We start from the raw sequence: 16,411 nt of genomic DNA, 5'->3' as shown, positions 1-16,411 counted from the left end.
TCAATATGGGATGATAGCATTGTAAGCAGTGGCTCAACTCACTCACTGTACCACAGTGTCAACCACTAAACAGTTTTTTTTTTTTTAATAGTTTTAGATTTGTAGAAAAATTTCCTGGAAAGTATTCTCTTAGTCCTCTCCTTGTTACGACTGACCCTACTATTAACATCTGACAGGAGTGTGGTACCTTTGTTAAAATGCAGTTCAAACTGATAAGCTGAAGTTGATACATTGTTATTAATTAACAATGCATGTGTTAGTGATCTTAATGGTGTGCCTGTATCCCATATTTCCCTCAGGCTCTGTTTATTTTCCTGTTTCTCAGATTGCACAATTTGTATTGATCTTAATATGATTGACTCATCTGTTACTTCAGAATTGCTTTTTAGCTATTCAAGAGTATTTTTTATTTCAGATATTGAATACTTCTACTTTAGAATTTCCTTCAGTTTCTTATGTACCATTTCTCTGTCTTTATTGATATTCTCTATTTAATGAGGCATTGCCATAATACCTCCTTTTACTTCTTTAAGCATCATTACATTTAGTTCCTTAAATGTACTTGCAATAGTCCTTTGAAATCTTTTGCCTGTTGATTCTGATGTCTACACCCTCACACAGGCAATTTATAACGCCTGTATTTTTTTTCTTGTGTATTTATCATTCTTCCCTTTTCCACTGCATGTCTCAATGTTATGCTAAAGTGGAAATTTTAAAAATATAGACTGAATAGTGAGCCTTCAGCTTAGAGCTTGTTATTATTTACAATTAAATTGTAGTGGTTGCTTGACTGGTTCAGGGAAGTCTATGTGCCACCACCACCTACCCATAGCACTCACCAGAAGCTTCCAATGTAGTTCCTCAGCCAGTGCGCTTTTGGCATGCACTTGGTCACCCAGGGATGGCATAATTTTGTCTGTCTTGTTTCCTAACCACACTCAAGGCTAATCACTGCAGACTGCCAGCGGGTCATTTTATTTTGACAATTCCCTACCTAGGTATGAAATGTTATACATTTTGATCCAATTAATTTTATCTCCTTTGCAGTGATAATTTTCCAGCTTTTTTGGGGTATAATTGAAAGTCCAAGTTGCATATGTTTGTGGTATACAATGTGATGTTTTGATATACCTTGTGACATACCTTACCATGATCAAGCTACTTAAAATACATGTTACCTTATGTAGTTAACTCTGTGTGTGAGTGTAGAATATCTAACATATTTTTTAGCAAGTTTCAACTACACAATACATTATTACTAATTCTAGTTTCCATGTTATACATTAGTCCTCCAAATTTGATACTTTCTAATTCTAAGGATTTTTTTATACTTTTCACAAGGTATGTTCATTTCACTGGAGATGAGTACACTAAGGTGCTTTTGCTCCACTGCTAGAGAGGAACTTGTAGCTTGCACAAATTAAGTGTTCAGAGTAAAAGATATTTTTGTAAATTATTTAATCTTCACAGATCACTTATAATAGAAGACCCAATGTTGATTAAGTAATTTATATTTAAAACTAGTTTTTAAAAAGAACAATAATACAAACTGTTATTAATTCAAATTTTTCTTTAATTGATATTATTAATGAATTTGAAAATTATACAATATAGAAACCATCCCATTTAAAATTTGTATGCTTGGTGGCCTGTATTGTAGCACAGTGAGTTAGACCATCATTTTGGAGCCCTCATCCTAAAGCTGAGATACCCCTGGGATCCATTCCCATCTCTGCTTCTGATCCAGATCCTTGCTAATGCACCTGGGAAGCAGCAAATGATGACCCAGATAGTTGGGTTCTGCCACTCACACGCGAGAGCCAGATGGGTTTCCTGGTTCCTGGCTTTGGATCAGTTCAGACTTAGTTATTGTGGGCATTTGGGGAAGGAACCAGCAGATGGAAGGTATCATACTCTCTCTTTCTCTCTCTCTTCCTTTCAAATAAACAAATGTAATAAAAACTGTATGTTTTAAGAGAAGGTATCACATTTATTATATAAAATCAAAATTCCTCATTTGAAGACTGACAGATGTAGGTTCCAATATAGACTAATATGTTAATAATTAATAGGAACAATCTCATTACAATCACTAGCCCCTCAAATAATATTATTTATTATATTATTATCTTATAATGGTTATAATTTGTTGTTATTTTAAGGAAGAAATCATTTATTTTCATTTCTATTTATTGACAAATAATTGTTATGCTATACATTTGTGGCACATGATGTAATATTTTACCTATGTTTGTATCATGGACTGATTAAACCAACTTGAATAACAAATACAGCACCTCATACATATTTATTTTTTTGGTGAAAACATTTAGAACCTATTCATTTAGCAATTTTGAAATACAGACTGCATTAATGTTTATTATAGACAAAATTTTGTGCAATAGATTACTAAAGATTATTCCTCTGACTGATATTGAACCATTTGATCAACATGTCCCCATTTTCCCATTCATCCCCTAACTCCACCCTCTGGTAACCACCATCTAACTTAAACTATGAACTCAACTGTTTTAGATCATATAGGTAACTGAGATCATGTGGTATCTATCTTCCTTTATCTGGCTTATTTCACACAGCACAACGGTCTCCAAATTCACTCACACTATGGAAAATGACAGATTTTCTCTTTTTAAAGGCTAAATAGAATTCCAGTGTAGTGTGTGTGTGTGTGGGGGGGGTGTGTTCTACAACTGTTCACTTGATGATGGACACCTAGGCTGCGTCTATAATTTAGCTACTATGAATAATATTGCAAGGAAAATGTGGTGCTGCTGTCTGCAAACCAATTTCATTTGTTTTGTATATATATAACTAGATGTGAGATTGTTGGGTCATACAGAAATTTTAAATTTTTTCTGAGGTACCTCTAGATTGTTTTCCATAGTAACAGTCTTAATTTGCATTCCTATCAAAGTTCACACAAGTTCAAGAAGGAAATCATTCTAATGCTGTTATTACACAGGGAAGTTCATGAGTCCTTTCTGAAATACAGTAACTTATGCACTAGAATGTCACACAGGAACACTATCTTAGGTGCAATTAGCAGTAGATTAAGCTGCTACTTGTGACACAGATGTTCCATTTCTCAGTCCCTATTTGATCCCTGCTGCTCTGCTTCTAATCCAGATTCCTGCTAATGCACCTGGGGAGGCAGCAAATGATGTAACAAGTAGTTAGGTCCTTGTCACCCATGTGGTAATCTGACTGGAGTTTCTGGCTCCTGGCTTCATTAGTCCTGGCTGCTATGGCCATTTGGGGCATGAACCAGATGACAGATGGTCTCTCTCTCTTTTTCTCTTTGTCTTTCCCCATCTGTCACTCTGACTTTAAATAAATAAATCTTAGAAAGAGAATCTCTAAAGAAGTCTCCAAATAATATGTACAAATATTCTTTACATTTATATAGCAAATTTAATGTATAGCATAACAAGTAGAAAATACCATAAGAGCTAAGAAATTTTGACTATGTAAGTGAACTACACAAGATAGAGATATTGATGTTGATTTATGTATAGAATAGTAGTTCTTCCCTTCTTGCCTTTTAATTTTATTTTAAAGGTGTATTTATTTATATCAAAGGCAGAGAGAGAGAGAGAGAGAGAGGCAGAGAGAGAGAGAGAGAAAGAGAGAGGCAGAGAGAGAGAGAGAGAAAGAGAGAGGCAGAGAGAGAGAGAGAGAAAGAGAGAGAGAGAGAGAGAGAGAGAGAGAGAGTCTTCCATCCACTGGTTCACTATCCAGATGGCTGCAATGGCTGGAGCTGTGCCAATCTGAAGCCTAGAGCCAGGAGCTTCCTCCAGGTCTCCAATACAGGTGCAGGGGCCCAAGGACTTGAGTCATCTTCTACTGCTTTCCCAGGCCATATCAGAGAGCTGGATGGGAAGTGGAGCATCCGGGACTAGAACTGGCGCCCATATGGAATGCAGGCACTGCAGGCGGCAGCTTTACCCGCTATGCCACAGCGCTGGCCCCAGTAGTTCTTTTTTTTTTTTTTTTTTGACAGGCAGAGTTAGACAGTGAGGGAGAGAGACAGAGAGCAAGGTCTTCCTTCCATTGGTTCACCCCCAAAATGGCCACTACGGCCAGCGAGCTGCGCTGATCCGATGGCAGGAGCCAGGTGCTTCCTCCTGGTCTCCCACGCGGGTGCAGGGCCCAAGCACTTGGGCCATCCTCCACTGCCTTCCCAGGCCACAGCAGAGAGATGGACTGGAAGAGGAGCAACTGAGACAGAATCCAGCACCCCAATGGGGACTAGAACCCGGGGTGCTCGCACCCCAGGCAGAGGATTAGCCTAGTGAGCTGCAGCTCCGGCCAAAGTAGTTCTTTTTTTAAACAGACTTATTTTATTTATTTGAAATACAGAGTAACAGAACAAGAGGGATTGATGGGGGGGGGGGGAGGCAGAGATTGATTTTCCATCCCCTTGTTTACTGCCTAAAAGACTGCAACAGCTTTAGGTCAGTTTGAAGGAAGGGGGTTGGAGGGCCATCCAGGTCTCCCATGGGGTAACAGGGGCCCAAGCACTTCTCCTGCTGCTTTCCCATGCGCATGAGTATGAAGCTGGAATGGAAGTAGAGCAGCTGCTGTGCAAACCAGTGTTCCATGGGATGCAGTGATGCTGGCTCCAGATTAGTTTTAAATTGTTCACCCCCCTGGGGGAGGGGCGGGGGAATTTTATCCATTTAGCAAAGACCAAGGATTCTCTTAAACATCTTACAATCCACAGGGATTTCCACAACAACAACAAAAAATGATCTGGTCCAAATTGTCACTAGTGCCAAGGTTGAGAGAGCATATTATAGAAGTGTGAATATAAGGACAGATTCTTTTCTACTATTGACATAAATTTATTCAGTTTGCATTTCCTTTGCATATACAATACATTGAACTAAGATTTTATGACTTCAGTGGTGAATGAGATACTAAACTTCCTTTGGGAACAAAAAAATTCCACAGAAAATACTTTGCAAGAAAACAGCTTTAGCAGAACCTGAGGAAGAATCTAAGAAAGCTGAATGAGGACCTTGAGGCACACGATAACTTGCTTCTGCTGCAACTTCTCTTCAGTTTTATAAGCATCTAACTATGGAGTCTGGACTTAAATTTCAATCTTTCATGACACAGTGTTTTAAAGAAAAAAAAAAGAAATCTTATTTTGAGTCTAAGTTTTGCTCACTGTGAGCATGCAAACATTTTTGGGTGTATGTAGATGATCTGAATATCAAGCCCAGTGGATTTAATTTTTGCATTTAACAAATAAAACATTTTCACAATTAGCAGATAATCATTCTAGAGAGAATTTAATGGGATAAATGCTATATAGGCTCTCTTTCAGGAATAATGAGCCAGATACATAGTGTCATTCTAACATAGCAAAAAGTTATCCATTTCTAGTATGCCTTGACCCCATCTTTGGGGAATTTTATTGGAAATATAGGATGAGACACACTAAAGAACAGCAGTAACAATATGAAATATTTCTCTATATAGCCTGTGGGCAACTGGAATGTAGTATTAGTGGTGATGTCAGCACGCTTGATTTTACACATTCATTAGCACCATGAGTAAAAGCAGTGATAATGCTGAGATCTAAATTGTGAGAACAGAGTTTTGTTTGCGTACTCTCCACTTCCTGCATCCACAGATAATATGAAAACACCTACGGAGTGTTAGTAGATGGGGGAGCTCTCAAATGATTTGTAGTGACTAAAGTCTGTTGGGGCTCCAAGATTCTGCAGATAAAATGAATTTCTAGACTAGGTAAGGCCAAACAATTACGGCTTTCTTCATTTCCCTCTCTGCTAATTTGCCTTTCCTTCCTGCCTTCCTGTCTTCCTCCCTTCATTCTCTCCTTACTTATATCTGTTATTGTACTCTTGTTTTACTTCCGGACTCTGCAATGTGAGAAATATTTATTTGATTTTTTTATTTGTTCTCAAGAATATCTTTTTCCACTCATCGAATTCCCTTTTTAAAAAGTCAATCATGGAAACTTAATAGCATGAATGTTCTTTCATATGCTTAAAAATCAGCAATGATTATGTTCTTGCATGTGACAAATGAAGTTCCATTGGCTGTCACATTACAACTATTATAACAGCTGAAATATAGATAATATGAACGCAAACATACATCACTTTACTGCTCAAAAATAATGTGCTGAAGATTTACAAAGACAACACAGTTTTTTTTTTTATGAGAATTCTTTTCTATTCAATCTTCATACCATAGGATTGATATTTTCATTTAAAATTACAAAGCTTCCCCCCAACACATGTCAAAAACAACACTCAATTTCACTATCATGGCTGCTATCCTCCTGGGCATCACTTTGTATTCTCTCAGCATAATGAGGAGATGAACATAAGATCAATAGATGACAGAGCTTGCTGCTTTCAATACTGTACCCCTGACAATGTAATAAAATGAAATAAGATCAGTAAAAGAGATCACTAAGTAGTTACCAGAAGATAATCATAACTCTGGATCTCAGTTCTTTTTTGGTTGATTTGAATAAAGGACATACAGGAAATAAGAATCTATTTAAAGTTTAGATGTGAAATGACTGCATATACTCCACTTTATTACAATAAAGTGCAAAATGAAAGAGGCCAGAGATAACATACTTGCTGAATTTTTAAAATGAAGTTGCAACTGGGCAAGTTCAAATGTACTATATCCTTAGATAATATTTGCTAAGATAAACTCAAGATGAAATAAAATATTTTGCTAATATTATTATTTATATCCTGATTATCAATTATTCCATTGTTTAAAATAACTTTAAGAAAACTTTATTAAGACAAATGAAATATATAGGCATCATGAAGGAAAGACATTTACGCTAAAGACTTGTTCTAAAAAAAAAATCAGAGGATAAAATCAATTTTGAGCTGCCTAGCAGAACATACAAAGAAAGAAAAAGTTGTAATTATATTTCCCTCATAATTGAAAAATCTCTAATCAATTATTAATATGAATATATTTCAAACAGTTGTGGAAAATGAAATCAAAAGTTAAGTTTATTTTGGAGCACAATTTTTAAAAAAAAATCATGGATATTTTTTCTTAATATACATTTCAATGCACTTTTTCAATGTCACTCATATATATGAATTTTAAATTTATTTTGCAAAAATTAACTTATCTTTTAATTATATTTTCCAGGATCTTTTTTAAGTATTCACATAGTTTGCCTAATTTCATCTACACTGCAGTCTTAGCTAATTTATCTTAGAGGTGTTCACATAAGGGTGATTGCATCATATGAAGGATAGCTTTAAAAACATTTTTAGAAAAGATGCAGACATGATTTTCATATATTTATTTTATATATTTGTATTTATTTTGTTTATTTTCTTTGATTAATCCTAAGAATAAAATTAATCATGTCAACTCATGGACATATGGAAGATATTTCTAAGATTTACAAAAACACAATGAAGCATCTACTTTCCATCTGTCCAATTTCAGGGTAAAATTTAGAAAATTAAGAATGTAAATTACTAATATAATTTTTGTGGACTAAATACCTTGCAAATCAATTGCCTCTTGGAACTTTTTGAGGTTCAAGTTATGAAAAAAAATAAACATATATTTTTAATGATCTGGAATAGAAATTATTAATTAATTGACTATAACCAGATCCACAGGTTTTCTAATGTCCTGACCTTTTATTTGGAAAGTTTAAATGTTTGGCTCCTAATATTTGAGTAAGTGTCAAAACTTCTCAATGAATACTGTCAGCTTGCTTCAAAGGCTCCAAGGAGTATAAGTATCCAGCCAAATTGTCAATTATAAGGAATGGTTAAGATTAATCTGCTCAGGAAGATATTAAGGGATGTAGCCTCTTATTGATTGCTTAGGATTACTGCTTAATGATTAATTTTGGCAAAACTACATTGTTGGACACCACTTAAGTAAGTATTTTATTTAGATTCCCCTAAACAAGGCCTTTGGTACAGAGGTAAGGGAATAAGGAATAAAAGAAAAAAAGGAAATGATATAAGGGAAACATATAAGAAAAAGGCAAAAGATTCTTTTTTAGAAAAGACCCTCCCCAGGTGCCTCTAATATACATTTTTACTCATTTTTAAAAATGTCTATCTGAATAGTCCATATAAAGAGAAACTAGAGGCCAGTGCCTTTGTTGCTGGTATGCTATATGGATGCCGGTTCAAATTCTGGCTGTTCCTCTTCCAATCCAGCTCCCTGCTAATGTGCCTGGGAAAGCAGCAGAGAATGTCCCAAGTGCTTGAGCCTCTGCACCCATGTGGGAGACCTGGAAGAAACTCTTGGCTCCTGAACAGCTTAGTCCCATCCTTGGTCCTTATGGCTATTTGGTCAATGAAACAGTGGATGGAAGATCTCTGTCTCTCCCTCTATTTCTCTGTAATTTTGACTTTCTGGGTTGCCTCTTAACCCATCAGGCTAGATTTTTATAGGATAGACTATTTCTAGATGCAGGGAACTTCAGTTTGTACAATATTTAGTATGGGTGAGTTAACTTACATGATTCTTTACAACATATCTGAGATTTAAATCAGAGATGGGCCAAAGGAATGTGAGGCAGGCAATGGAAGTGTGTCATGCAGTAAGCTTTGCTTGAAAACAAATAAGTAAACTGACATTCCTTTTATCAGCCCTTGTAAATACTAATCAATTCCTGCTAAAAACAAATATGTGTTTGTATTATAGATATAGTATTGTTCTGTACATTTGCAGTTAATTTTGAAAGTCTCCTGGAATACGACACTAAAATAAATTCAACAGCAAATATTGTCTTCTTATTGGATGTATACCCATTATATCGGAAAGAGTTTTCAAATATAGATTTATAAATCAAAAAGGAGCTCTGTGCATTTCTCAGATTCACAACATAATTACAATCTCTTTGCTTAATTTAGGAGCACACAATTATACAGAAGCTGATATTGCATTAAGGGAAACAGTAGATAAAACTTAGCTAAACCACACAGCTTAGTTATTTCAGATATTCATCGAAGATACTAAAATATGGAACTTTGAAATGAAATTGGAGTTTTAAAGAAATAGCTTGCAAAATGTTGTATCAGTGATTTTGAAGACAAAACAAAATATAAGTAATGAATAATTACTAAGTACAACCACACTGACAGCTTTTTTTTTTTTCTTTTTGATTTTGATTTATTTGAAAGGCAAGAGTTCACAGAGAGAGAGAGAGGGAGAGATGTAGACAGAGAGAGAATCTTCCATCCACTGATTCACTCGCCAAATGACCTCAAAAGTGGAGCTGTGCCAACCAAAGACAGGAACCAGGAGCTTATTTCAAGTCCCTCACATTGGTTCAGGAGTCTAAGGACTTGGGCCGTCTTCCGCTGCTTTATTTGAAAGGCAGAGTTATAGAGTGAGATCGAGAGACAGAGAGAAAACGCAATCTTTTATCAAGTGGTTCACTTCCCAAATAGACACAGTATCTGGGGCTGAGTCAAGATGAAACTAGGAAGCCAGAACTTCATTTGAATCTCCCAGTTGGTAGTGGGGCCCAATTACCTGGGTCACCTTCCCTATGTACCTAGATCATCTTCTAGTACTTTGCAAGGCACATTCACAAGAAACTGAATCAGAAGCTGAGCAGCTGGAATTTTTTTTTTTTTTTGACAGGCAGAGTTAGACAGTGAGAGAGAGAGAGACAGAGAGAAAGGTCTTCCTTTGCGGTTGGTTCACCCTCCAAATGGCTGCTACGGCCGGCGAACTGCCCTGATCCAAAGCCAGAAACCAGGTGCTTCCTCCTGGTCTCCCATGCGGGTGTAGGGCCCACACACTTGGGCCATCCTCCACTGCCTTCCTGAGCCACAGCAGAGAGCTGGACTGGAAGAAGAGCAACCAGGACAGAATCCAGCACCACAACCGGGATTAGAACCCGGGGTACCGGCACCGCAGGCAGGAGGATTAGCCAAGTGAGCTGTGGTGCCGGCAGAGCAGCTGGGATTTAAACATATGCTCAGATATGGGATGCAGTTGTCACAAGCAACAACTTAGTTCACTAGCCCCACAGTGACAGTTTCCATCATAAGGAATAATTACACATCTGAGCTACAGCTTTACACTGTAAGTGTATATATTTGTGCAATGAAATATTAAAATTATTTTAACTGAAAAAAAATCAGTGAAAGAGAATCTCAGAAGATTAAGAGTAAACAAAGACATATTTATACTTCCAAAGAATTTTTAGTAAGTAGGTTCTTCGGTGTACCATTTTCATCTTTATAATTTCTCAGTAATTCATACTCAACACAATGAAAACAGTGCCTACAGCTTGTTTACAGCCAGATTGAAGGGAGGGACTGAGAACTCCCACAGGCAATTTGTTGATAATATGGTGGCAGGAGCTGCTGGGATATCTCTATCTCAGGAAACTTAGGGCCCACACCTGGAAGCAAAGTCTCTTATCAAGCTAGTGCAGTGATCCCTGAGGGGCCCTGAGGTCATCCTGTTGCTGAATGAGGGGAGCTGAGCCTTCCTTGTGACATCCCACTCGTCCCCACCCGGCCCTGCAACTTCAGCCTGAAGAGAGCTCTGCCATGTCTTTCCAGCAGACAGTGAAAGACAGAACAAAAGACCACAGACATTAAGTCCATTAAAGCTTCGGTATCTGTACACTCCCCACAAAAAACATTAAGAATCAAGACTTGTTGATGGCTGCAGGACCGAGTCATGTCTCAATCAATGCCATTTCCACCAACATGGACTCCTATTATAAGGCAGGGCAGCAACACTTAAGAAGCAGCCAAGCCACATGGAGGCTGCTCATTTTCGAAACCTGTGAAGATCTTGCCTGGACTACAAGACTCAAGAGACCAAATTAAGTCTTTCAAAGATGCTTGAACAAATATTGCATGATATGTTGTCCTCCTATATTTCATTCAATTCATGGAACTTTGAAGAATGAAGCATTTAGTTATATTTTGGTTGGAGGCTGAAATTTTTCACTCTATGACATAGTCCTGAGTAAGAGCACTCAGTCTGAACATGGAGAAGCTGAGTTCACTGTCTGATTCTGTCTCTCCATCAAAAAGCACAGACTCTGGTATTTTTTGTGACTGCCTCTCTTGAAAAGATATTGGAGGATTTTAACTCAGCCTTATCGCTTATGACTCAATCAGAAGCAACTGACCTGAATCACAGAACTAACATCATTTAGAATCACCTGTAGCTTCCTTTGGAAATGTCAATATCCATTATCTTCATTTTGAATTACTCAGAGTAGGGATCCATCAAGCTTCTACAAAAACCCAAAATTCCTCCTCCATAATTACAGAAGAAGGTAGAAATTTTGGTGGAAATTCCATTGTTAGAATTATTAGTAAACTGAATGAAAAGTACAGAACAAGATATCACAAACTCTTTCGCCATATATTCAGATGCGGTTAAACTAACATCAGTTACAGACTCAAGGATAAATGACATCAAAGCAAAGATTTGTGGAGAAGATGGATGGGTGGATCCCAAGTATTTCATTTTGGTACAGTTCATAGTCTTCAGTGCAATGGATCAGGAGTACTTTGTGAGTTTCCACCAAGTTTCCATTTCTATAAATATTAGATTGAAGTGCTGATCAGTGGATCTGTTTACCTGATTGACACTCTTTTGTGAGTCTGCCCTCTTTTATTTCTCCTAGTACATGGACAAATAAAATGCAGTGAAATTATATTTCAGTTCTGGTTGGCAGTAGATAGCTTCCTGTCTCAGCTTGCTGCCAAAAAGGGCTAATATAAAGGATAGAAGGCACAGAATGATGCCATGATTTTATATAACAAGTGCTTCTCCAAACAACATATCCTCTTAGCTTTGATGATGTTGCATGGTGAGAGACTGAATTCAATATCTGCAGGGAAGCTGGGCCACTCCCTTGATGTTTTACAACTTCAATACGTCAGGCATTGCATGACCATGGAGAAGGTCTTTTTTGCCTAGCTTTTTGTCCAGCAATCTTTATTACAAATATTTGAATATTAAATTTCTGAAATATTTTGATGAAGCAATATATTGTGGATACTCTAAGTATGAATCCAAAGTCTGTATATCATCAGATATGCAGGGAAGATGACATTTGGAAAGGCCAGTAACTTGGGGTAATTCATCTGAGAATCTGAGCCTGACCCTGATACAAATAAATCAAAAGGATCTATGTTCTCACAAGCCAAAAAAAAAAAAAAATGATTGCAAGAAAAACCAATGAGGCCCAAGAAAAGCTAACATGGAAGATTGCTAAAATGATGTCAGTGACATAATGCAGTGGGCACAATATGACCAACCTCTAAAGAAATCTACAAGCTATTACCTGAGACAAAGGAAATCTACATTTGAGGAAAAGAAAATTTTTCCGATTGGTTGGATTCTTCAACACAGTCCATGAAAATAGAGCGTTGTATTTCTTTTTACTGATCTGTCACTTTGTTTCCAACAAAGAATGGGAGAAAATCCTAGACTTCCACCTTAAGGCAGAGTAACGTGTAGACATAATTGATGTTCATGATGTTAAATAGTTAAGGTCATAAAGATACAATGTAATATTATTTATATTACTAAATTTTTTTAGTTTTCCATGGCAATAACCTATTTTTGAGAGTTTTAGCCCCCCAGGAATAGACAGAAACCACATGCTGTGGGATAGAGATAAGCCTAGGGCTGTTGTCACACAAATCCAAACCTAGAGCATCATAATAAAGTAGGTGCCAGAGGAGATCTGTGTTGCCCACCCAAAACAATCAGAGAGTCAGCCCTCCAAGAGCAAGAGTGCTCTTGTGGGTGGCTGTGCATTTCTAGCAGCTTACTTTCTTTAGTGGAACATGATTAAGGCTCAGTGTGTGGTCTTCATTCACAGAGGTGTTAACTTTCAGAAGGAAGCTGACAGGTCGTGGGTCAGAACTTGGTGACACCATCCTTCCCTTTGTTGGCACTATATAATTCTCACATCTTAATTGCTCCTGAGGTGTATCCTTAAAACCATCTTTCTCCTCCTACTAATAAGGGGGTGATTCTAATTTACTTTGATCGCTAAGACATCTACCTTTGAATTCTGCACTCTGGATACTTTACCTTCCATTCAGCATACATGTGGAAATATTTAAATAATTAATGATCATTAGAAAAAAATACTACACACTCATAAAGCCAATATTTATTGTTATTTTTTCACCTGTTATAGACCATGGGTTCATTTCTACCCTTAATACTATCACAATTATGTTTGATAGATGGACAAATAAATAAATTATTGCAATGAAATATGCTGTTGGAATATAGAATTATTTATATGTTTCCATTGACAGTAGAAGGGACACTTAACCTATGCTGATATTTGAGGAAAAGCTTCCTAGAGGCAAAGCTCTTTGTGGCCATTTCTGAAAGACAAACAGGAGTGATCCAGGTAGAGAGAGTGAGTGACCTTTGCAGAGGGAGTAGCAGATGCAAATATGTAGTGCATAAAATATGATTTTTTGAAAAAACTCCTAGTACAGTGGACTGCTATATTTACCCAAGGTAAGCTGTCTTCCAAAGATTATCTGGTCTGATTTTAAAGGCAAGAAGCCCTTTGTGAACACTACTATGAGACTTTTCAGTGGTCTTAAGTTTAATTATTAGAATCATCAGAATAATATTGATGTGATAGATTTATTACCCTCTCATGCAAACATCTGCAGAACTCTCCTAATTTCTGGTCATTAAATTTAACAAAAATACTATCTACATCTGAGACTACAGCTAAAGAGTTGTTTGGTAAAAGATTGGTGGCATTCATTCATTCTTCTGTTTTTTTTTTTCAGATAATGTATATTAACTATTGAATATCATATGTTCTCCCTGATCGGTGACAACTAAACAAGCACCAAAAAGGAAACCTGTTGAAGTGAAATAGACACTATGAGAAACAGTGACTTGGTCAGCCCTTGTCCTGACGGTTGATGTACAATTTAATACTTTATCCCTTTTAGTATTTTTTTTGTTCTACTTAATACTATTGGTTGAATTCTGCTTAACGTACAATTATTCTTAGGTGTTTAAATTTAACTGAAAAGTGATCCCTGTTAAATATAAGAGTAGGAATAAGAGAGGGAGGAGATATATAATGTTCTTCTTATCACATTTTTTTTAATACAATATGCAGCCCTGGTTTTTTCCATCAGAAAAGACTTATGATCACAAACCTACATGAAGACCAGGATGTCTACATTCATTAACAGATATATATGAGAAATATAATGACTTATCTCAACTACTCTCACAATTTTATAGATGGATCATTACCTAAATATGGGATACTATATGAAACTGTAAGACTAACTCATATTCTTGATTTTGTGATGGTCACATCATTCAAAATGCTCCAATGATCATACAACTCCTGCCATAAACTCGAAGATTAGAAATTTCAGTAACTTAGTTTCTTTTAGGTTTTGATAAATATACCAAGTTCACTAGGTAAAGGGAAGGGAAAAGTTGCTGCAGCCACCGTCTAATGTAGTCGACCAGAAAAACTAGATTTAGAGAACTGAGTTGGAGTGGTAGATGACATGGTTTTGCTCTAGGAATTTCACTGACAGCCAAGAGACTGTGAGTGCAGTTTTCAGTTCTTGCACATTTTTTGCTGTAAATGAACTCTCTCAAGTACATTTTGCTGTATAAAGCACAGGCACTTACTGGCCTCTTTCCATATTACAACTCTTCAATGTATCTTGGCTGTAGGCCCAGCAGCCTAATGAAATTCATTAATTTAACATTCATAGAATTAGCTAATGCTGAGGTTGGAAGGAACTTTAGAGGTCATTTAGTCTATTCTTTGTTTGAAGCATTAAATCAGCTACTTATTGACTGTTTACCTGGAAAGCATTAAGGTGGAAATATTCTGTTTGGTACAATCATTCTGTGATTTGAGAAGCAGATTCTAAACCAAGTGTCATTACAAAATGTTGTATAAAAAGAAAGGCTTGATTGCTAGACTACTGAAGTTTGCATCAGTTTTGACCTGAAATTGTTCAAGAATTTGAAGACATTAAATATCCTCTGCCTCAGCTTTCTTATCTGTAAAATGGAATGATAATAATATAGAATTTAGAGATGTTCTGGGAATTGATAATTTTAAAATAATATTTCCCGGCACTGAGTAACCTTCAATGAGTTTTCATAACTATCTTCATTGAAGTCTTTTAAACCTAATACTTTCCTAATCCACAAAGCCATATTTTCCAACAGAACCTTGGTATCCTTTTATACCATCTCGGAACAGAAAGGAGGATGCTAATAAGTCCTTGTTTCCCTTAGTCTATTCTTTAGAAAAAAATAGAAAGGGTGTATTTTCTGAGAGCTTCACTTGCTGGAAGATGCATTAGTCTATGGATCTTTGAAATCCACATCTTTTTTATTTTTGTTTGCTTTATTTTTTAAAAAAATTAAAATTTTATCTCAGTTATACATATTCATATATTTAATATATACAGATTTAGGAACATAGTGGCACTTACCCTCCTACCTTCCATCCTTCCCATGCTATAACACTTCCTCCCCCTCCTTCTTAGATTCCTACTCTTAATTTTACAATGATCTATTAGAGTATACTTAATGATCATATAGTTTTTTATAGAAATCTTTTATTTAATAAATATAAATTTCATAAATAAAACCTGTGGATTATAGCAGTTTTTCCCCCCAAACCCGCCCTCCCACCCCAAACCATCCCACCTCCTACTCCCTCTCCCATCCCATTCTTCATTAAGATTCATTTTTAATTATCTTTATATACAGAAGAATGATCATATAGTTAACCCTACTCTAAGTAAAAGAGTTCAACAAATGGCATGAAATGAAAAAAAAAAAAAAACAGTTCCTCAATGGAAGAGACAAGGGCTATGAATAATCATTGATTTTCAATACATGTATTTTCACACCAATGAATTACATTTCAGGTACTCTATTATTTATCTCAGATCAGGGAAAACATATGATATCTGTCTTTCTGGGACTGACTTATTTTATTAAGTATAATGGTTTTGAATTGTGACCATCTTTTTGCAAAAGCAAGATTTCATTTTTTTGACAGCTGAGTAGTACCTCATAGTGCGTATATACCATAATAGCTGAAGGGCATCTGGGTTGATTCCATATCTTAGCTATTGTGAATTGTGCTGAAATGAATATGGGGGGCACAGATAACTCTTTTTTCATATTCTGATTCCTTTTGCTTTGGGTAAATTCCCAGGAGTGAGATGGCTGGATCATATGGTATGTCTATATTCAGATTTTTGAGGTAGCTCCATTCTGTCTTCCACACTGGCTGCACCAGTTTATATTCCACCAACAGTGGACCAGTGTACCTTTTCCTCATATCCTCACCAGCATTTGTTGTTGGTTGATT

General features: G+C 36.4%; 1 pseudogene; it reads left to right on the top strand.

Annotated features, from left to right (window-relative positions):
- The window catches only part of LOC133770989 (A-kinase anchor protein 10, mitochondrial-like), a 62,181-nt pseudogene extending 49,766 nt beyond the window's left edge, over positions 1–12,415 (top strand).
- Positions 12,416–16,411: the final 3,996 nt, after the last annotated feature.

This window comes from Lepus europaeus, chromosome 12 (assembly GCF_033115175.1).
Source record: "Lepus europaeus isolate LE1 chromosome 12, mLepTim1.pri, whole genome shotgun sequence".
Classification (NCBI taxonomy): Eukaryota; Metazoa; Chordata; class Mammalia; order Lagomorpha; family Leporidae; genus Lepus; species Lepus europaeus.
The sequence above is the reverse complement of the archived record's forward strand: the minus strand, read 5'-3'. Positions and strand labels throughout refer to the sequence as shown.